Below are 24,791 nucleotides of genomic sequence, written 5' to 3' on the forward strand. Positions count from 1 at the left end.
GTCATTAAGTACACGGGCTATTACTGTTTGTGTGTATATATATATATGTTGTTAGATATACCCTAATGATATTTAAAGTTGGTACCAATGTGCTCTGCAGCTAGAACTCTTTCCTGGAAACAACCTGAAGAAGAGTAGTTTTTTCATCTAAAAGTGTAGAATGTTAGAAATAATCGCTACATGTGAATAATACAAAGTGATAGCTTTCTCTGGATTGTATTCCAGAAGATACATAGTAAGATATTTAAAGGACATTGAAAATACAATATTCCAGGAAAAGCACTGTATTATTTAATACTGATTTCATCGGGAAAAAAAAATCCATAATCGTGAAAACACTGATGTCGATCAATAGGGGCGCTAACGTAGACTTGCAACAACAAAAAATGTTAACAGTTTGTGACAGATGTTATATTTCCCATAATAACATTTTTGGTCCGGTTTTTTTTTTCTTTTTCGTTTCTACTATCCTTTTTATTATGTACCATTAGCTTCAAGTGAATATCATATTCAATACTCTTTAACGAACAGACCGATTGGCAAATAAGTAGGACACAACAACTAAATTATGAGTCTCCATGTTGTACAGCACTAAGGTTAGAGTCACACCAGGATAAAAGACGGAGTTCGATTCCAAGAAGTGAACACAGGAGATTGGATAATATAATTCTGCTCTATAATAAAAAACAAACAAAGAATCTATCACGACAAAAGTAAGTTTCTTCTAGATATATTTAATCATAACACAGGTACTTTCAAAAACAATTTTTTAAAGAAAGTAATTTGCAAAAGGTTTTTAAATTATCAGTTGATTGAAGTTTATGATTGTGTCCATATTTTATATCGTACGTAACTACAAAGGTTTATTTTGGACGCCCTTTATACGGTAGAACAGTGGTATGTCTGAGGACTTATACAGCAAGAAATCGGGTTTCGATACTCGTGGTGGGCAGAGCTGAGATGATCCTTTGTGTAACATTTTGTTTAATAACACCAACTGTGGCCGTATCCTGGATTTCTGTGCTTGGAGCTCCTGGTGTTCTGAATAATGGGGTTATAAAGGAAAAATGATTCATTGCTATTTGCTTCGAGTTTGTTCTGCACAAACATTTAGAATAAATGATTTTATAATATGATCACAGTGTGATCTTCTTGTAAATGATAGAATGAAAAGCTATCTTTGATGCTTAGGAAAGTACTTAGAATTTCTTTTTTTGAAATAGATGAATTATAGATAGAGACATTTTCAGGTTTGATGGAGTGGTCCGGCATGGCCAAACGCGTTAAGGCGTGCGACTCGTAATCTGAGGGTCGCGGTTTCGCATCCTCTTCGCGCCAAATATGCTTGCCCTTTCAGCCGTGGGGGGCGTTATAATGTGACAGTCAATCCTCAGTCAATTCGTTGTAAAAGAGTAGTCCAAAAGTTGGCGGTGGGTGGTAATGACTAGCTGCATTCCCTCTCGTCTTACACTGCTAAATCAGGGACTGCTAACACTGATAGCCCTCGAGTAACTTTGTGCGAAATTCAAAAACAAACAAACAAAGCTTTGATGGAAAGAAGAATATTTTATGAAGTGATTTTATTAAATGTTATTACGATTATTTTTGAAATGTTTTTAATTTACTGTTAGTCAGAAACAGCTACTAGAAGCTATATCTATAGTTCAGTGGTAGAGCACTGCTCTCAAACATTAGTGGTGGTGAATTCGAATCTCATTGGTGGCGGAGAATTGTTTGTTATTTATTTTGAATTTCGCGCAAAGCAACACAAGGGCTATCTGCGCTATCCGTCCCTTATTTAGCAGTGTAAGAGTAGATGGAAGGCAGATAGTCATCACCACCCACCGCCAACTCTTGGGCTTCTCTTTTACCAACGAATAATGGGATTGACTGTAACATTATAACGCCCCCACGGATGAAAGGGCGAACATGTTTGGTGTGACGGGGATTCGAACCCGCGAACCTCGGATTACGAGTAGTGTGCCTTAGCCAGCCGTGGCGAGAAACCTTAGGGATTTGAATCTCGGTGTGTGAGAGAGAGAAATGGTAAACTTAAAATGTAAGAAAATGTTGTTGTTTATTTGTGTAACAATTTAAACTGAATAGTTGTTGCACTTTAGACAAAACTCATTTGAGAGTGTCAAAAAACACCTATTTATATTCAGTTTTCGTTGTTTATATCCTTCAAATATTGAATAATTATTTAGATAAAAATGAAAATATTATGGAGGCAAGTCCAGCATTTATTGCCACCGTGAACGCTCCAGTTTATAAGAGCTTCATCCATCCAGTTTAGTGGAGGCTACATAATTACATATATATTTATATTCAGGCTTCATGAAATCCGTTAATCAACCGCTTTTTTTGAAAATTTCTATCTATCTGATTATAGGTATACAAGCTGTCTCTATTCTTTACATTTTTTTTTCTGCTGAAGTTACGCGATGGCTTTGTCGAAATACTACTATTTATTTAGTATTTATACGAGGAGATAAGATATTTGTCTTTTTCTGTGAAAAGTAAGTTTCTAATTGTGTTAGGTCAAAGAAGAATCCCGGTCGCACCAAACATGCTCGCTCTCCCAGCCGTGGGGGCGTTATAATGCGACGGTCAATCCCACTATTCATTGGTAAAAGAGTAGTCCAAGAGTTGGCGGTGGGTGGTGATGACTAGCTGCCTTCCCTCTTGTCTTACACTGCTAAATTAGGGATGGCTAGCACAGATAGCCCTCGAGTAGTTTTGCGCGAAATTCAAAAACAAACAAAAATTAAAAAGAATAGAGCTAGTTGGCTTTCTAATCAAGTGTTAACAAACTTTTATTCTCAGATTGACTGTTCAACACATGTAAAGGTTCATAGATCGATGTTGATATCGATATAAAATACCGATTTTATGTGGATTAACAACTTACTTCCTCTATTGATTTAGTTTGAGAGGACTTACAATGCACATCGCGATTCGATATAACACCAAAAATTGGTTTTCTATACTTACAGTGGCAGAGCAGAACTGGCTCACTGTGTTGCTTTTTTGTTAACAAGCGAAAACATTAATCTATTTCATAGGTCTCATTTATTATTTTTCTCTCATTCTGCTTAAAACAATTTTAATTTGTGGAAGAGCTGGTAGAGTTCTTGATGACTAATAAAATCGAATCGGGTATACATGTATGACGCCCCGCACTTAGTATTACTAGGGCAGAAATATATATCTATGAAAAACGAGAAACGGTCTCAGAGATTAATGAACTCTACGTCCGCCTGAAGAAATTGTATGTGTCGTAGGTATTGAATATTTCCTCTTGTTTAATTATAAGGAACACATAAGGCGACCAGCGACTTGACACGCTGTTTTCTTAGGTCAGTATTAATAGACTTAAAAAAGACGACCAGTTATTTAACACACTGTATGTTATTCGTATATTAATTGTTTTTCAGATTAACTGTTTGGCCTATGGAATGGTTTGCTTTGGAATATTTTGGAGGGAGTAAATTTAAGGGAGTTTAAAACAAAGCCTGATATATTTATGAATGATAAGAGCTGGCTTCAAATGTTTTTATTTTATTTTATAATGATTTTAGTTTGACTTAGAGGATGGGACAGTTTAAATGGACCACTAAATATCTTATTGTCTTTAATCATTAGGTTTTGTTATAATGCATGTACAGAAAGTTCAGATGTGAATCACCAAAGAGTGATTTATATCAACATATCACTATCTTTATAGCAACAATCAATTGATAAATTTATGATTTAGGTAATTTACTCAAAGTAGTTTTTTATAATTTGCAAGTCCTTGAGTTAATACCTTAATAAACGATGTAACAATAACGACTGACATAGTCTTTTGACTGAGACATAGTTACATTTCCCTCTGACAAACAATGAACTTTTCTCACTTTTCTAAACTTTATAACAATTTCGTTGACCTTTAGTATATAAAACTTAAATTCTATTGTTATGTTATACAGTAGCCTGATACTAACTTAACTATAATCATTATAGTCTTTGGCCAGTTGCCTGAGAAGATAAATCTGGTCACATTGGTGAATGTTTGACATGATTTGATCGTGAACAATCTTTGTAAACAGATTTCATATGAAATGATAGAACGTCTTATCTTGTATACCATGTATTTTGTAACATTGTTCCAAGGATAATTAGATTATTATATGTGTTCAACTCTTAATACGAGAGTTTCGGGTTTGAATCCCCGTCATATTAAACATGTTTTCCTTTCAGCTCTAAGGGGTTGTATTGGGACGTTCAATCCCACTATACGTTTGTTAAAGAGTTGTCCAAAAGTTGGCTGTGGGTGGTGATGTCAAGCTCATTTGTGGACGGCTTGCAAAACAATAAAACAACCAATGATATATTGATGTAACTTTAAAGAATTTAACTATTTCTCCAACTTTTGTATTCTAGAAGAGCCTAATATGTAGAACATAAACTCTAAATGAAATAATACAAGATAAAAATAATATGCATAAGTTGTATAAAAGTTAAAAAGTTTTTAAGTCTGATTTTACTTTGTTGTTGTAAAAGTAAACAACAAATGTTTGAATTTTTAAAATGTGAAAAAGAAATCATTTGTTTTATAATAACATGTTATTTTAAGATTATGATTGTTAACTCTTTTTCAGTTATAAACTTTTATTATTTGTGAAATTTTATTTGATGTTCCGATGATCAATAAAGATAAAATGTTTTCTGATTAGTCAACAAAATTTGTAGTGTATACAACTGAATCATCATACAGTGACATGAATTTAGCATCAAAAATATTATTAATTAGATATAATATACTTCACCAAAATGCGCATGTCTCTATGCTTCAAAAGTTTATAATTGTAAATTAATTCTATATTATTCTGCCCTTTCTAATTTGTCCACAAATATTTCACATATAAAAGCGAATTATTATAAATTGACATGACATTAGTTTGAAACAATATCATTTATTAGAAACAATATTCTTTACCATAAAATGACGCCTGTCTCTATACTACATATTTTTAATTGTAGACCTTTAATTTTAATTCTATTTTATCTCACCAGTTTTTTTTAAGCAAACAGTTTTTTTTTGTTGTTTTTTTTTGCTACTTGACGACTTCTTCTGGCAATGATCTTTCGTGTTTCCTAGAATAATATTTTATTGAGAAAGACAGTGATCTCGAAGATCAAAAACTTAGATACACTGACTGGCACTGTAGTCTTCGACGATTATGTTTGCTTCATCACGTATTAGTGAAGTGATTTATAAATCAAAGTTATGGTTATGCTATAATTTTTGTTTCATTTAAATAATGGTTTTTATGTATAAAAGCTAAACAGTATGTTTACATCCTACATAACTATAAAAACATTGTCCATAATTACATCGTTCACCTAAAATAACATTATTCCTAGAAATACATGTGTGAAAACTATGAAGTAACTGTCAAGATATGTAAAATGAAATATTCAGTCAAGAATTCATTTCCTGTTATTCACAAAAGAATAAATATATTCTTTATATTACATCAACATGGGTAGAGAAGGAGTGTAAAAATTTATTTAACCAATAAAACTGATGAAACATCTAACAAGTGAAACATTAAAATTATATTTTATATTGTTTTTTTTTGTTTTGTTTTTGAATTTCGCACAAAGCTACTCGAGGGCTATCTGTGCTAGCTGTCCCTACTTTAGCAGTGTAAGACTAGAGGGAAGGCAGCTAGTCATCACCACCCACCGCCAACTTTTGAGCTACTCTTTTACCAACGAATAGTGTGATTTACCGTGACATTATAACGCCCCCCACGACTGAAAGGGCGAGCATGTTAGGTGCAACGGGGATGCAAACCCGCGACCATCAGATTACGATTCGCACGCCTTAACACGCTTGGCCATGCCGGGCCAATATTTTATATTACTGCATGACGTTTACATATGTTATCACGAAGAATCTGCCTTTTTCAGGATAAATCCTTATAAAATATACGTTATACAAATAAGGCAAAATATTATTAATTAATCTATTGTCCTACCAACTCGGGTAACGTTGTAGGAGCCGTTTTTGCATATAAATTTCTCAACAAGTGGGTTTCTCGACATCACTGGAGAAATATAAATTGTAAAATTACTTTTCCTATAATGTTAAGGATACGTCAATATACACCATATCTGATGGTTCACTTGCATACTGTGTGTGAGCTCATCATAACAACGCGTTTTCTGGTTCCATTTTATGGAACTATGATATACAAAGGCGCTCTCTGGCGTTATGTCATGGAACTATATAGTCACCCAATCCCTAAGATAGCAACGTCATCCAGTGACCACGGAACTATTACAAAATCATTTCACATTCATGCTACGATGGCATCATTCCCATTCCTCCGAGACAGACAATCAGCTGATGTTTCCAGGATTATTCTCTAACCTATTGGGTTTCTCACACTGTCACAGTGCTTTGCATTCATATCACTTCATGCGCACTATTCACTCATTTCCTTTTATTTTAGATGGTAGTAGGAATCGGGCTTTAGCTTTGACACATCATGCATCACGTTGAAGGTACACAATATTTCGGTACATTTTGAAGAACCTGTTCATTATTACCAACCTCAACGAAAAACGATGACAAAGATGTAAAATTAACTTATGACTATAATAATGCCTTTGAATAATAAACATTTTTCACAAAGGAATATTTTACATATCAAATTTTAGCACGCCTATTTATATTTCAAAGATCACAAAAGTTAAACTAATAAACAATGATTTTTTTATATAATTGTATGCATAATTTTCTATTACTGATTTAATTATGTCTTAAGAGACAATTGATTGTTTGTTTGTTTTAAATTTCGCGCAAAGCTACTGGAGGGCTATCTGCGTTAGCCATCCTTAATTTAGCAGTGTAAGACTAGAGGAAAGGCAGCTAGTCATCACCACCCACCGCCAACTCTTGGGCAACTCTTTTTCCAACAAACAGTGGGATTGACCATCACATTACAGTGTCCTCGCGGTTGAGAGGGCGAGCATGTTTGGTGTGATGGTGATTCGAACTCGCGACCCTCGGATTACCAGTCGAACACCTTAACCCACTTGACTAGGATAGGAAGAAGAAAGATCGTCATTTATGTTTTCCTGTTTATCCCATATAAGAAACTGTTCCTTGATGGCTAATTCTTCTTTATATATTTGTTTAATACGCTTACATTTATCATGACTAAACAATTGCTCTTACACATATTTTGTGTACCACCTTTAAGATATATATATTCACAACTCTTCGCTCTGTGCTTAGTAACGAAGTCCAACCTACCTTCAGTAATTGTAAAAACCTGATATTTTCGAAACTTATTCTGAGCGACATTTTAACCAGATGTCCATGAATTGTTGGATACCAATGTTTATTAAAGAAAAACATCTGCAAATAAATTAACTGTTATTTACAATTCCTCTCAATGATTTAGCGATTAAGTTAATTAATCATTCATCATATCTTATCACAATGGTCTTTTTCATGCTTCAGGTTATCCAGCGTGATTCTTTAAAAGCTGTGTCACTTGAAATTCTTTTAGATCGGATTAATGTAAATAAATCGATGAGATATATTTTTTTTACTTTTTATTAGATATTTATATATGTGCAAGCAATACCTATTATAACTGTTTCAGTTTTATAACTCATCAGGATCTCTATCAGCCTACAGTCATATTTAAATTATTTGGGACAAGATTAAAGTAAATTAAACCATGATACCTCAGGCAGTCAAATATACCAATCGAAACTTTCTGAAGTCTCGAGTCTTAAACTGTTGTTAAACCCCCAACTGGTCAAGAGAGAGAAAAGCTGTGAGCCAAAATTTTCTACTTCGAAAACAAAACAAATTTTACTCACAAAACAAACTCCGAGATGTTCTATTATGTGCTCCGCAAAGGTTAGAAACACTTTTACTTATATGATATTTAATTATATTTCATACGTAGGTTTGTTTGTATATTTCGCATAGAATAGCAATATTGAGTTATTTGCTGGGTCAAAAAAGGCAATTGAACTTCTGGTTTTTAGGTTTTCAATCCGTTGACTTACCACTGTGAACCCGCGTACAACGTTTTGTAACAATAGTTATGACAATTTGATTGCGTTCTCTTCAATTTATGAAATTTCACAGGTAAAGATTTACCTTATTAACACAACATTTTGTAGGAATATACTCCTGTGCTTACACTGAAAGCATAAATGTTGATAACTAGATACATTTTTCCTTGAGCATAAATTATACATTTGGCACCAAAGATGGATAAAAAATGTTTTGTTACATTTTATAAAGAAGCTTTTTGATGAAGTAAAAGCATAATTTTGGTCTTAAATATTTTTTATAAAAAATGATTATGTATTTAAAATATTGATCATGAAATTTTCAAGCCGTGAATTTTCAAATATGGTTTCTTTACCAAGAATCTTTCAAAGTTTATGACTGTTAGTAAAGTGGATTTCGTTCACAATTAGATATAGATGACAGAAAATATACCGTTACGTTATAACGCCCCCAGGGCTGAAATGGCGAGTATGTTTGGCGCGAAGGGATGCGAACGCACGACCCTCAGATTACGAGTCGCATGCCTTAACGCCCTTGGCCACGCCGGGGCAAGGCGAAAAAAGCAATTACAATGATCAATCAAATAAGGAATATTTAACAATATGAAAAAATAAAATTATAGGTTTATACAAATGCGTTATACGTTAAATCAAAACATAATATAACTAAACAACAATGAATATCCAATATACTTTTGAACTAATGTTAATAAATCTTTAAAAGGTAATAGCAAAAAAAAAAAAAGAGAGTGAAATTTCAACTGGCAAAAGATGCAAGTGATAAAATCAAAAATCAAAATATTTATGTATAAGTTATGAAATGGTTACTCTTGAGATAGAATTTCATACAGAAACAATAACGTGGGAACAAAAGTACAAACGTAAAAATAAATAAGCTATAATCATTCTGAGGGTTGCAAAGTTGTGTAGTGACGTCATTAAACGTTTGTTGAAGTGATGTTTCGGAATTGGATGAAGGATTATCTAAAAAGTAGGTAAGAATCATAAAAATATCTTAACTTACGCGTAGCATGCATAAACGTCTTTTCACGTTCGTTTGGGCCCGGCATGGCCAAGCGTATTAAGGCGTGCGACTCGTAATCTGAAGGTCGCGGGTTCGCATCCCCGACGCGCCAAACATGCTCGCCCTTTCAGCCGTAGGGGCGTTATAATTCACGGTCGATCCCACTATTCATTGGTAAAAGAGTAGCCCAAGTTGGCGGTGGGTGGTGATGACTAGCTGCCTTCCCTCTAGTCTTACACTGCTAAATTAGGGACGGCTAGCACAGATAGCCCTCGAGTAGCTTTGTGCGAAATTCAAAAAACAAAACAAAAACAAACACGTTTGTTTGAACAATTCTGTCGCTTATTTGCGTTATAATGTTTGTGCAACACTTTGCCGGTGCCATCTCACGAAGAATTATCATGCTCCATGTGAAACGTTAGTCGTGAGAATACAGGCACTTAGAACTAAACTTGAAAGACATTATGGTTACCATTTGTCAAAGGAACGTTCAATCATATCACTACACATAATTTCTGTCAAGCCTAGAGGAAGTAGAACTTCATATCTATTGGCTAAACACAGGTGATTAGTTTTTTATGACTTTTCGTTTTGATTTTATATTCACAGAAATAAACCAACGAAACGCCAGTGCATGAACCTTGGTATTTAAAGCCTATTTTTGACTTTAGTGAATGCCAAATTGTTTAGTTATAATCAATGTTTTGGCTACATTTCAGAAATAAAGACAGCTACACAGTAAACGTAAGATAGACATTGCTGATATTACTGGTTTATTTTTAACTCTTTTTGTTTTTCTTTTCATATCTTTGACTAATTGATTGATTTCATATAAACTACTTATCAAGACAAAAGAAAGTATATGTAAATGCGTTTATAGTATTTTCACTATTTTTATTTTTCCATTAAAGACCAAGGTTTTCAAGTTGTCTATAAATCACCTTTTTGTCTAAAATAAAATAAATTTGTTTATTTTAAAGTTAAGCACACAGAGATTCAATGAGCTATATATACTCTGTTCATCATGAACATCGAATCCCAGCCTCTAGCGTGTAAATCCGTAGAAATGCCGCTATAGCTCTTGTCCCATGATACTGAAGGAGCATGATTTTAGCATGACTTAATTGTGTGTTCTTCAAACATCTTGTATGCAGAACATTTATCTAAACGTCTAATTGGTGCTACTATGACAGCGAGCTTAAAAATCGACTACATGACAAGTAACTCAAACATATGGTACACTAATGATCAGGATTTTAAATCTTGTACATTATATTTTTTTATTTTATGTATAATTTGAGAAATATAATTTTTCAATCTCAAGTGAGAATGTTATTAGTTTTTATTGAATTATACATAACACAAAGAACACCAATCTTTATTAGTATTAGATATAAACGTGAAGTTAAATATCAGATGTTTATTCCATCCTTCCTTGCTTTTACAGATGAAAACATGTACTAAGTTAGTACATCATATATGAAGGTCAGTAGTTATGTCATTAGTTAGTTAGGTATCACCATTAGATTCCATTTAGGAACATAGGGCCGCAATCGCTTGCGGATTCTTCAACAAGTATTTAAGTAGGTTGTTAGCCCACTGCACCAAGCCGTCCCTAATTTAGCAGTGTAAGACTAGAAGGAAGGCAGCTAGTCATCACCACCCACCGATAACTCTAGGGCTATTCTTTTACCAACGAATAGTGGGATTGACCGTCACATTATAACGCCCCCACGGCAGGGAGGGCGAGAATGTTTGGCGCGACGCGGGCACGAACCCGCGACCCTCGGATTCCGAGTCGCACGCCTTACGCGTTAGGACATGCCAGGCCTTGTTATGTCATTAAAATAGTTATATTCCTTTATTCTTTAACCTTGATTGTGAAAAGTTGAAAACAGTGTCTCTTATGTAGTATTTCAAGAGAAGTATGTTTAGTTTCAAACATTTTCTATCTACGATCGTCCTAAATAAACTATCAACTGATATCTGTTTCATCATCATCGTCATAATAACAGGAGTTATCAATACACAGAGTTGTTATTGTCATTGCATGGGTGCACCAGGTCTTCCTGGGATAGTATTTTCTCAGCTGCAGGAACTATTGCAAGACTGGTTATTATTGAAACATAAACAGTCTTGGGAATTTTCTACTTTACAGTCACGCTATTAACAAGATCACTGGATATTTAGGTGTATCTATATCTTTCTAACTGGATAATTTAAACTTGAACAGTTAGTTGTCTTGCCAGTGTTCTGATTTACAGTCACACAACTAACAGTAGCACTATACACACGTTCATCTGTACATCTTCTTTATGAGGCTGTAAAAACACAAAACTGAGTTGTCTCTCACGGTTTTATGGCTTACAGTCACACAATTCGCGGTACCACTATATATCAGTTTGTTTGTATATGTTTTTTTTACGTGTTGGTCAACAACGATTTGACCTGCAACTTTTGAGATATTGAAATGATTGCCGCTTTTACAGGATTTAATCTCTCATTTCGAAATATTGTGTGACATGTGAGAACTTCTCATTATTAAAATGTTGGAAATAAGCCTTGCAATTTTAACATATCAAAGACAATTTGTGTGTTTCATTTGATCACAAAATATGTACATATTCAAAAAGCTTGAATGAAATTTTAAGAACAATATTGAACAGAAAGGCCATCATCACGACTTCTTCGAATCATGTGTAAAACAATGAAATTTGAAGTAACTTGCATAGGAAAATTACATTGGTAAACTTTACTACCTACAAGTGAAATACATAGTCAGAAAAGTGCTACTAAACAATAGAACAATACCAGTAGCACGTTCACAGACGTATCAGATATTCACCTTTTACTTTGATATATATATTTACTATATCACTGGTAGTGTGGTTAAGGTCTTTTTGTTTTTGTTCATAAGTTATAGAAACTATACACGCTCTTTAGAGTTTTTTCTATAACTTATCAAAGGGCTACACAAAGAAGACCCTTGATTCTTCCTTTTATTAGTAGCATTTATTTCAACATGACCAAAAATGTGAATAAATGATCTACAAATACAAGGGGAAATATGTAGTAAAAGAAAACTAACCCATTTTTGATGGTATGTATGTAACTTGAATTAAGTTATTGATTTTGATTATAGTATTTTTCGTAATTTAAGTTTATAGAAATGTTTATTATTTCTTTCTATACATGAATGTTCAACTAATCTTCTCAGATATTTTAAACAACATTATGACAATGGATTTGAAATTAAATACAGTATCGATAGAGTTGATATGTTGGTGTATTATTAAAGAATAAACAGTGATTTTTATCATAGAATAGATTGCGCTTATCAAAAGTTACAAGAAATTATAAATTTTATGCGACAAATTTACAATCATGACTCTTTTCCAGCCAAGAGTGTAAGGACAAGTTGTGCACCATAGGTTTTGGTTGTTACATAAAAACTGATTATTGATAAGCGATGAGAAGACACTGTTATCTGCTTCGATATTAAAGTGTACAAATATTTTAAAACAAAACACTTTTGCGATGTGATTCACAATAATGCTTTTATTAATTGACTTTTATGTAATTAGTAAGAAATGTATTTGTCCCTGTTGTTGAAAAATTAAGTGGGATCATAGAAAAAGATTTACAGATTAAAACACTTGAGTTCACATTCGCTAATAAACATGTCAATTTTAAGAAATTATTTCCTATTATTGATGTAAGAAAGGCTATCTTTCGGAAGGGTAACTATTCATTCATGCACAAGAAAGGTGTATCTCTATAACGTGTAAAGGCATATCTTTAAAAAAAATTAATTTATCTCCTATTCAAAGAAGTTATTCGTTCCAGAAGCATTTTAAGAAAATTGAATTATGATACACGAAAAGTTAGTGTTGTAATCCTCGACAGCTCAGTTTATTTATCACATCTTATCAAAATGGTCTTCTTTATACTTCAGGTAAACTAGCGGGATTCCTCAAAAGCGGTATCACTTCAAATATTTTTTTACATAGGATTAAAGCAACTTAGCCAAAGAGATACTTTCCCTTTTTATTAGTTTAATATGTGCAAGCAATACCAATCATGGTAACACGTATTATTCATTCAATTTTATTACTCATTAGAATCTCCACCAGCCTTCCCTCGTATTTAAATTCTTTGGAACAGGATTAGAGAAAATTAATTAATGAGACCCTAGGCATACTCAAATCAACGAATCAAAACTATTGGAATTCCTGTGTCTGAAACTGTTATGAGACCTTCAACTGGTCAAAACAGGATTAAACGGTGAGTCAAAATCTCGTACTTAAAAAAAACAAAAAAACACACACACAAAACAACAAATTCCAAGGTGTTCTATACTGCGCTCCGATATACTCTTACTTACGAAACATTTAGTTACATTCTCGCTATCCTCCTATTTTAACTTTTACACGACTCATTTACAATCATGACATTCTTCCAGTCATTTTAACGATAATTTGTATACCCTGGTTTTTGGTGGTCATAATAAATATGATAATTACAATCACTCTTGATAGGCGAGGAGAAGAAACACTGTTATCTCTTTCGATATTAATCTGGAAAAAATTCTTCAAACAAAACACTTTTATGATGAAAGTCATAACATTGCTTTCATTAAAGGACCTTTCTGATAAGAAAGGAGTGTCTCCCTGTTGTTGAATATAAGTTAGAATCGCAGATAATGAGTCAAAGAACAAAACACTTAACTTTCACTTTAGCTAAAACACAGACCGATTTTCTCAAAGTTCTTTACTATTCTTGTTATAAGAAAGGCTATCCTGCGGAAGGGTAACTTCTCAGCCATATCGAATATCTGTATTATGGGGAGAGTCATACCTTTGGAAAATATTATCTTCGCTCCCATTTAAAGAAAATATTCGTTCCAAAGAAGCATCTTAAGATGATTGAACTATGCTTTACCTAAATTTTGTTTTTCAAGCCACCATAGCTCAGTAGTAGAGCACTGGTCTTCTCAACCAGGGATCGTGAGTTCGAACCTCACTGGTGGCTTTACATATCAAAAAACATATTAAGTTTTTAATTTAAATAAAGACTGAGATGTGTTACTTTTCATAGAGAATCTTCTTAATTTTTCGCTGTCAAAGAAAATTGTTTCTAATTATCACAAACCATGGTAATAGTTAATAATACCGTAAGATATCTATTCTTTATTATTCAATATTCTTAGATTACAGAATACAGCAAAACTATCTGTATTCTTTAAAAATCTAGACAATATCACAAAATGCACCATTTCACCATTAATTTACTACTTAACAAATTATAAACATTTTGTTGCAACTCTGTTCTTATCGCGTATTGTTTTTTTTTTATGCATAGAGATTTTGCTGTATTGGACAAGACGCTAGTAACTGGATCACAGTATTTTTTCCTTTTTTCACCTCTGCATGATCGAGTTCAGCCATGTTACATAAACATTATACAAACGTATAGGCTATCTCTTGCAAAAAACATCATTAAGCTCTTGTTTAAAAGACACCATCAAGCTTACTTTCGAGCATCAGATCGGCAATCTGAGTGATGACTATTGGTAAGTATCGAATTACAGCCAAAACTGTTTTGTTAAGATTTTATACATACTGCAGATAGAGTAGCCATAATTGAAGCTGACCGAGAAGAGAAAAAAACCGTGTATGCAGTTGTTGACGATTTTAGACGAAAGTGAGACGAGAGACATTTTGTACCCATATACTTAATATTACATATAATTATATTGTAAAACTAAATATTAGCAAATATTTAGTTTCATAATAATTATGAAGCAGTGCCAAACATACAGAGTTTAGCATTGCCCCAGTGGATACTTCTCAACTCCTTGTGCTACAGCGCTGAGTCTCAGGGCAGAGAAAGCTGGAAACATGCTATCGGTACACGTAATAAGCAGAGCATAGGTATCCTTTTCTGTAGCTTTACTTTTTACTACAAACAAACATCCGTCACAATAGAAGGGAGTCATAGAACTATTTCGAAGCAAACTATATCAGCAGGGAACGGGGGAGTATATTAATAACAATTCATAATTGGCAATTAACATGTTTTCTACCTTGCAGAATTTGCAGATTGTCACTCTGAGAGAAAATCTGGTGAGTTGCTTATTAACTGTGACTGAAAAAAAGAATTATAAGAAATATCAAAAATACTTAGTAAAATATAATTTATGACACGTCTTACATTTGTGTTAATTGTATACGCATGTCAGTATGACTAGAACAAATATGTGGCCAACTATATTTACAGCTTCTCAATTTGGAAAGTGGAACTGCAACCATCAATAATACACAAAATGGACCAATTGTGTAAAGTAAAAATTCGATTGCGAAAAGTAACAACTAGTGTGAGACATTGTTCACATTATTTTCCCAAGTTACAAATCCCTATTCTGAATTTCCTAAATATTACATATTTTAGAAAAGAAGGTCATTGCGCAAAACGTTGGCTAAATTCATTTTCGAGAAGACATCAGGGCATGACTAATGACAAGTCACAACTGACCTACGTAACATCTTTTAAAGTGTACCTTTCTTTAATGAATGTTAACACTGACATTACAACATACAGATGTTGCTTAATTCGGTGATGAAGTAATTAATTATCTTTGGAAACACAAGCATGAGTATTTGCATTAGAGACGTGAAAACATAATCGTTATTTCTTCTTTCACCATTGCTCATTATCGTCTGAAATTACACGATATGTTTAAGAATTTAGGTTTTCTCTATAGTATTAGAATACGGATAGTATTGTTCACATTTCAGAAGGATTAAATGATTCATCTTTAGAAGATATCCTGTTGAATTTACATCATAAGAACCACGGTTACAGTTAACACCAAATGACAAATCTTTCAAGACTTTACTATTCTACAGTATAAATATTGAATTTTTTCATCTAACTCCTCATCTTGGTCTATAGAATAAAAGGATGGCATTTGCAGGGCCTTAGAGGGAAAATCCAAAGTGTTCTAAAATTGATTATTATAACCTGAGTCCTATTTTATTAATCTCTTATTAGAATTCGAGATTGATAACTATTTACACCATTGTTTGTTATGTTTAGTGTCAGATCTAGAAAAAAGTGGTGAATCACAGTTTCTAAGCAAAGTTTTAACTTCATGACGTTTTCTATCCTATTCCTATATGATGTGGTTTGATGGTGAATTTCAAACCAGGTATCATAGACGAATCCAAGTATTGCTAAGATTCAATTTGCCGCTCTAAAATGTTTTTGTTATTATTTACGACGATATAAATCAAATATTTTAATTACCGTTTACCTTAAGAGTGAAAGTACAAAAGTTAAAAAGTGTCTCAACCAGAGTGTCACCATTTCAGTTTATCAGTGTTTCACATTGTGCAAATTCTCAATTTATTAGAGGAGAGCACTGCATTTTCCCAGTTTAAATTCTCAATAGATTATGCTATAGAAAATTGTCAATAACACATCTCAGTTAAATGTTTTAGCAAGACAAATGCTTCCATTACGTAAACAATATTTTGAAAAATCTTATGAAGATGCAACGAGACAACCCATATGATTAATTACTGGTATTTTCTTTAAAAACTACCATTCAAGTGAATGTATTGGAGATACAGATTATCGTCCGTTTCAATTGGAATGTTCCCACATTCATCTGTTGAAATTTGTGACATTCACGTTCCTTTGAAAAGAAGAATTATCGACTGTTTATACCTCAGATAAAATATTACCACCGTTTATCTAAAGAAGAAACAAATATACTGGAATGTCTTTTGACAATTATTCCTAAAAATCTCGACTCTTTTGTATTTTCTAGCGTTAATTAACGATTTTCATTGTCATTTTTACTTCATATCAGCAGTTTTTATAATTATGGTATAATGACATAGATGTTATGCCTAAATGAATATGCAAATAAAGACGTTTATATAGATATCGTATACAGGGTCGTAGACAGGTGAAGGGGGGGGGGTTAAAACAGAAAATATGGTAATTAAAAATTGCGAGTTGACTACATTAATATTCCTCTCCCTCTTATTCTCTATGGCCCTCTTCCAATGTGACGGATGCTTGATTGCATTTAAGAAAGGATTATTTGGGTCTTCCAACCGCGGGTATCGAAACTTGATTTCTAGCACTGAAAGTCCAAAGACATACCGCTGTTCCACTTGAAAGCTCCATTGTTAAGTCCCTAAATCTCATTGGCTGTTGCTTCTGCATAATTTATCTGAAACTAAATATTTTCTAAATAAATATATTGCTACAACATTTCTGTATCAGTTTTGTCTAGAATCGTCATCTTCTGCAGACACGGTTTTTGCTACTCACTAGGTGCACTAGGTATAAAATCGTAATCAAGCGGTGGTCGTGATTATTCGACGCTTACCAACAGTCTTTGACTGCTAATCCGATGCTCCAAACTGAGCTTGGTGGTGTCTATAAAACTTGAGATTAAAGATGTCGATTGTGAGAGATAGTCTAGACATTTGTGTAACATTTTAAACATTTATGTAACATGGTCGATACAGATAATGCAGCGAGAAAAAAAATCTCTGATCCTGTCAGCGTTGTGTCTGATAAACCAGAAACACTATACATAAATAAATGGTACACGACAAGAATACAGTTCCAACATTAAGGTAATAATTTGTTTGGTAGTAAAGTAAATTAAAATCTACCCTACAAAATGCGCTTTTTGACATTGCCTACATTTTATTACAATACAACCTATACTGAAAAATAAAGAACTCACATTTTACATTATTATTACTTGCTATCGTGGTTCATGATAAAGTAAAAATGTTTTTTCCGATGGCAGATAATTACAAATAGTATGGACCTCTTTTTCGTTTAAGCAATAGAAAAGCAAAATACGTCACATCCTACTTTTGTGAGGTTCGAACTGACAACCTGTGCTCTACCTCTGAAAGCTTGTAAAACTTCGTTCCCGTGTAGCATAGTTCAATCCTCTTTTTCAATTATTTGAAAAGAATAATTTCTTTACATAGGAGCGAAATTAATGTTTTCCAGAGATATGTCTTTACCCATTCTAAAGATACGAATTTCTTCGGTAAGACTTAAGAATAACCCTTCCGTATTACAGCCCTTCTTTAATTAAGAATAGTAAAGAATTTTCGGTCTGTTTTTCAGCGAACTTGACGATAAATGTTTTGATCTATAATTCATTTTTTGTCAACCTCCCTAATTCTTAAATAACAGAGACATTTATTTTTCTTATCATTTAAAGAATAGTCATTCTAATGAAAATAATATTTTGACTTGCATCGCAAAAGTGTTTTATTCTAAAATTTTTTACAGTTTAATCTGGACGCAGATAAGGCCCAACATGGACAGGTGGTTATGACACTTGTCCTTAATCTGATGGTCACGGATTTCAAATCCCCGTCACATCAAACATGTTCGCCCTTTTAGCCGTGGGGACGTTATATAGTAACGGTCAGTCCCTCTATTTGTTGGTAAAAGAGTCGCCCAAGAGTTGGGGGTGGGTGGTGATGACCAGCTGCCTTCCGTTTAGTCTTACAGTTACTCTAGTTATTGAGGCTGTTCTCGGTTTTTAATAGTAACTGGATTATTTCTTGTAGTTAGCGTTGGTATCTGCCGAATGGAAAGATTGAAGATGATGTTCACTTTCAGATACTGTTGAATGGTTGCACTACTTCTAGGCAAAAGCTCTAAATTAGAAATGGCTATGCTTGAACGATGGGATCTCTAATTTAGTCGTTGAAAATTTTACTTCATTTATATTAAAAAGTGTATTATATACATTATATTATTTGTTCTGTTACTTAACATTCTTTTTACTTTATAAATTTTGAAATACGAATCTATTCATCATAATTCTTAGTGACATGCACAAAATATGTACTTTGAAAACACTTTTGAACTTTAATAGACCTAAATATATTTATAAGTACCTCGTGTGCGTCTACTCTAACCAAGATATCAAAAGAAAATCATGGAACACGTTGTACTGCGCTAAGTAATAACAGTGCTGCCATATATATTTATGTCTGGATTTATACCCAACGGGTCTTGAGGCCCGGCATGGCCAGGTGGGTAATGGCGTGCGACTCGTAATCTGAGGGTCGCGAGTTCGCATCCCCGTTGCACCAAACATGCTCGCCCTTTCAGCCGTGGGGCCGTCATAAAGTGACAGTCAATCACACTATTTTTTGGTAAAAGAGAAGGCCAAGAGTTGGCGGTGGGTGATGATGACTAGCTGCCCTCCCTATATTCTTACATTACTAAATTAGGGACGGCTAGCGCAGATAGCCCTCGAGTAGATTTGCGCGAAATTCAAAAAACAAAAAACAAACCCAACGGGTATAACAAGAAGTAAAGACAATTATCATATCATGAAGCGTAGTCAGTCTGTAGCTAAAGTAATATACATATGAATATAACTATTTGTATAAACCTATCTTATTTATTACATTGTATACACACACACAAATTTCCACAGGACTGTTTTATTTGTCCATTGATAAGCACAAAACTGCAGAATGTGCTTTGTGTATTCTGGTGAGTGCGAATATCGACTGAAGGTATATTGTAAGGAGATGATTAATCCTACTGTTTATCACATCAGAGTAACTCAAAAAACTGACCGACGGCTATTAACTCTCTTCCTGTTACATCAGTCTACGAGCTCAAAATTAGATCCGACTGTGCGGAAATAGAAGACTTTCACGTGGTTTTTACTGAATATGCCAGAACAAACGTACCGTAATTCGCAAAACTTTGATTTTGTTTAATTCACATGTTATAACTCAGTATACGAATCGCGTTGTCATTTGCTCAAAATGTCTTAGATCATAATTTTCATTTACTCAAAGTATATCATGACCTATAGGCATGTGCTTTAGACTTTTAATTATAAAGATACGGACTTGAATCTTTCAAGTTCATAATTAATATATAAGTAAAAAAGATACTCTTAGAAAATGTGTTTTCGTCTAACGAACTGGCATCCCATCCCAAAGTATATGAAAACATTTGCTCCCTCCTGTACTACTCTTTGTTTGCCTTATTAACAAAAAGCTACACAGTGAACTATTTGTGCTCTGCCACTGTGGGTATCGAAAACCAAATTTTGGTGTTTTATCGTATCGCATGGTGCCTAGTAATTAGTCCCAAATTGAAACAACAGGAAGGGTTGAAAGAAAAGTTCATTATTCGATTTCATGAAACCTGTCTATTAGACTAGACATTTACGTAATTATGTAGCCTCAACTAAACAGAATGGATGTATTCTTTACAAACTGCAGAGCTTAAGGCGGCAATAAACTCTGGACTTTTCTCCATAAAATGTTATTTTATCTTGATACTTTATGAATATTTGAGTGATATAAACAACGAAAACAAAATATAAACAGGTATTTTTAAGTTCTCAATTTAGATTTGTCTGAAGAATAACGATGGTTCACTTGAAACTGTTGCATATATAATCAACAAAATTTTCCTACCTTTCCTATTTCTCTCGCTCACACAACGAGCGTTGAAGTTCTACTTTCTAAGCGAACAATACGATTCAAACTCACCAGCACAAACTTACGATAGCAGTGCTCTCCCATGAGACATCCACAAAGCTTACAGTAATTGCTGTTTGTTTTGTTTTTTGGAATTTCGCACAAAGCTACTCGAAAGCTATCTGTGCTAGCCGTCCCTAATTTAGCAGTGTAAGACTAGAGGGAAGCAGCTAGTCATCACCACCCACCGCCAACTCTTGGGCTACTCTTTTACCAACGAATAGTGGGATTGACCGTAACATTATACACCCCAACGGCTGGGAGGGCGAGCATGTTTAGCGCGACGCGGGCGCGAACCCGCGACCCTCTGATTACGAGTCGCACGCCTAACGCGCTTGGCCATGCTACAGTAATTGCTTTTGACTAAAAGTAAAATAAAAAATATTTTATACATAATCGTAATAACATTTAATAAAATCACTTCGTAAAATATTCCTGTTTCCATCAAAGATAGCAAAAAATGTTTGTACATCATTTATTTGCGAAAAACAAAAGAATTGTTTAAGTATCATTTACAATGTGATTCATATTACAAAAGCATTTATTCTAAATGTTTGTACAGAATAAACTCGAAGCACACCGTAGTGGATAATTTAACTTTTTAAACTATATTTTACCTTGCTTTTCAGAAGAAATATTTAGCACACCTGGAACTTTAAGCACAAAAATCCGACATACGGCCTAAGTTGTTTCTATTAAGTACAAAGGACTATATGAGCTCTTGTTTTGTTTTTTGGAATTTCGCACAAAGCTACTCGAGCTCTGCACGCCACGGATATCGCTACCCAGTTTTTAGGTGTATAAGTTCTCAGATATACCACTGTGTTACACGGTAAAGTGCGTCCAAAATAAACTTTTGCATTTACGTATGATATAAAATATGGACACAATCATTAACTTCTTTAAACTATTAATTTAAAAACCTTTTGCAAATTAGTTTCTTTAAATATTGTTTTCGAAAGAACCTTTGTTATGAATAATTATATCTTCAAGAAACACGATACACCTTTTTATTGTCTCTTTTTTAAAGAGCAGAACTACATCAGCTAATCTGCTGTATTCATTATTTTAATGGAACTCCGACTTTTAGCATCGTATGTTTCTAACCTCAGCTGTACCACAAAGAGTCTCACAATAAAGTTGTCGTGGTCTACTTATCAGCTAATCGACCTGTTAATTAAAGAGTATGGGGATTGACACGTGTTCCTGCTTATTATGATATCTACTTTAGGGTATAGTTACATAATAAAAATGACAGCTCACATACGTGTTCCCTTCAAAGTCCTTGTAGCAGTAGCCACAACTGATTGGCAACTTTATCCATGTTTAGTATTTAAAAATTAGAGACACGTATATCTGGATTTGTTGGATCTCTAATTGATCGATTAGCCTTCATACTATTGAAATTGAAATATTCTAAAATCCAGATTGTACATTACGACCAATCTTGGTAAACACATTGCATGGGCATTCTCCAAACATCAGCCAGCTCATTCATTAAAGACTCTTTTAATTTCAAGTCTAATCTAAATCAACTTAATCATAAAGCCCTAATAGCCAGTTGCGATGTTATATCCCTGTTTACAGAAGCTCCAACCACTGAAGCCTGCAAGATAGCCTTAGAACTCTACATCCGAAACCAATATTATAATAATATTGATTATTATAATGTGAGTCCTATTTTATTAATCTCTTATTAGAATTCGAGATTGATAACTATTTACACCATTGTTTGTTATGTTTAGTGTCACATCTAACAAAAAAGTGGTGAATCACAGTTTCTAAGCAAAGTTTTAACTTCATGACGTTTTCTATCCTATTCCTATATGATGTGGTTTGATTGTTAGTTTCAAACCAGGTATCATAGACAAATCCAAATATTGCTGAGATTCAATTTGCCGACGAATTGCTCTAAAATGTTTTTGTTATTATTTACGACGATATAAATCAAATATTTTAATTACCGTTTACCTAAAGAGTGAAAATACAAAAATTAAAAAGTGTCTCAACCATTTCAGTTTATCAGTGTTTCACATTGTGCAAATTCTCAATTTATTAGAGGAGAGAACTGCATTTTCCCAGTTTAAATTCTCAATACTGTAGAAAATTGTCAGTAACACATGTCAGTTAAATGTTTTAGCAAGACAAATGCTTCCATTACGTAAACAATATTTTGGAAAAGCTTATCAAGAAACAACGAGATAAACCATATCGTTAATTACTGGTATTTTCTTTAAAAAAACTACCATTCAAGTAAATGTATTGGAGATACAGATTATCGTTCGATTCTATTGGGACGATCCCACATTCATCAGTTGGAATTTGTGACATTCACGTTCCTTTGAAAAGTAGAATTATCGACTGTTTATACCTCAGAGAAAACTTTACCCCCCGTTTATATAAAGAGGAAACAAATATACTGGAAAGTCTTTTGAAAATTATTCGTAGCAATCTCGACTCTTTTGTATTTTCTAGCGTTAATTAACGATTTACACTGTCCTCTTTACTTCATATCAACAATTATTATAATCGTGGAATAAAGACGAAGACGTTATGCTTAAATGAATATCTAAATTTATTTATATAAATTATTTATCTAAAATAAAGACGTTTATTTAGATATCGTATATGTCCAAGCTATTTTCGTTTAGGATATCTCTCGATAACAGTGAAAATTATAGTATTTCAACTGATATAAGTTAGAATTTATTTTCGATATATCTCAGAACCAATTTAAACGCATGACCGAAAAAAAATTATCCTAACATTGTGGTGAACACGTTCTTCAAATTCCATTCAAGCTTTTTGAATATGTACATATTTTGTGATCAAATGAAACACACGAATTGTCCTTGATATGTTAAAATTGCAAGGCTTATTTCCACCATTTTAATAATGAGAAGTTCTCATATGTCACACAAATTTCGAAATGAGAGATTAAATCCTGAAAAAGCGGGAATCATTTCAATATCTCAAAAGTTGCAGGTCAAATCGTTGTTGACAAGCACGTAAAAAAAACATATACAAACAAACTTGGTACCGCGAATTGTGTGACTGTAAGCCATAAAACCGTGAGAGACAACTCAGTTTTGTGTTTTTACAGCCTCATAAAGAGATGTACAGATGAACGTGTATATAGTGTTTCTATTACATGTGTGACTGTAAATCAGAACACTGGCAAGACAACTAACTGTTCAAGTTTAAATTATCCAGTCAGAAAGATATAGATACACCTAAATATCCAGTGATCTTGTTAATAGCGTGACTATAAAGTAGAAAATTCCCAGGACTGTTTATGTTTCAATAATAACCAGTCTTGCAATAGTTCCTGTAGCTGAGAAAATACTATCCCAGGAAGACCTGGTGCACCCATGCAATGACAATAACAACTCTGTGTATTGATAACTCCGGTTATTATGAAGATGATGATGAAACAGATATCAGCTGATAGTTAAATAAGGACGATCGTAGACAGAAAATGTTTAAAACTAAACATACTTCTTTTGAAATACTACATAACAGACACTGTTTTTAATTTTTCACTTTCAAAGTTAAAGAATAAAGGAATATAACTATTTTAATGACATAACTAATGACCTTCATATATGATGTACTTACCTAGTACATGTTTTTACCTGTAAAAACAAGGAAGGATGGAATAAAAATCTGATATTTAACTTCACGTTTTTATCTAATACTAAGAAAGATTGGTGCCCTTTGTGTTTTATATTATACAATAAAGACTAATAACATTCTCACTTGAGATTGGAAAATTATATTTCTCAAATTTCTTTGAATATATATATATATATATTCAAGCATCTAACACCGCCCTCTACATTCCGATACTCAGTTGCACAACCCCTTTTAAACAAGTGGTCAGCTTCCGGTCTGTTACCTCTTTCTTTCATTGTGAACCTAACGATGACCGAAGAAGGTCGAAACGTTGTACGCTCCTCTACGTAAAATATTTTCTCAACCCAAACGAGCCGTTTTTACATATATAGTTTTATGGCTATACTATGAAAACACACACACTTATAGATTAAGAAATGCTTATTACTTTCTGTTCATGCTTCATATTTTAGGTCATGATGTTAGAAACGCAT

The 24,791-nt window shown here is 33.4% G+C and overlaps 1 long non-coding RNA gene and 1 other non-coding gene across 2 annotated transcripts in view; one reads left to right on the plus strand and one right to left on the minus strand.

Annotated features, from left to right (window-relative positions):
* Positions 1-628: 628 nt before the first annotated feature.
* Positions 629-24,791, minus strand: part of LOC143257953 (uncharacterized) — a 53,155-nt gene continuing 28,992 nt past the window's right edge. Inside the window, exon 3 of the long non-coding RNA XR_013032044.1 lies at positions 629-1,041. This is a non-coding gene — a long non-coding RNA (uncharacterized LOC143257953). The remainder of the gene's footprint in view (positions 1,042-24,791) is intronic.
* On the plus strand, positions 14,075-14,146 carry TRNAR-UCU (transfer RNA arginine (anticodon UCU)). Its single transcript has one exon. It is a non-coding gene; the product is annotated as a tRNA-Arg (tRNA).

Source organism: Tachypleus tridentatus, chromosome 7, assembly GCF_004210375.1.
Source record: "Tachypleus tridentatus isolate NWPU-2018 chromosome 7, ASM421037v1, whole genome shotgun sequence".
Lineage (NCBI taxonomy): Eukaryota > Metazoa > Arthropoda > Merostomata > Xiphosura > Limulidae > Tachypleus > Tachypleus tridentatus.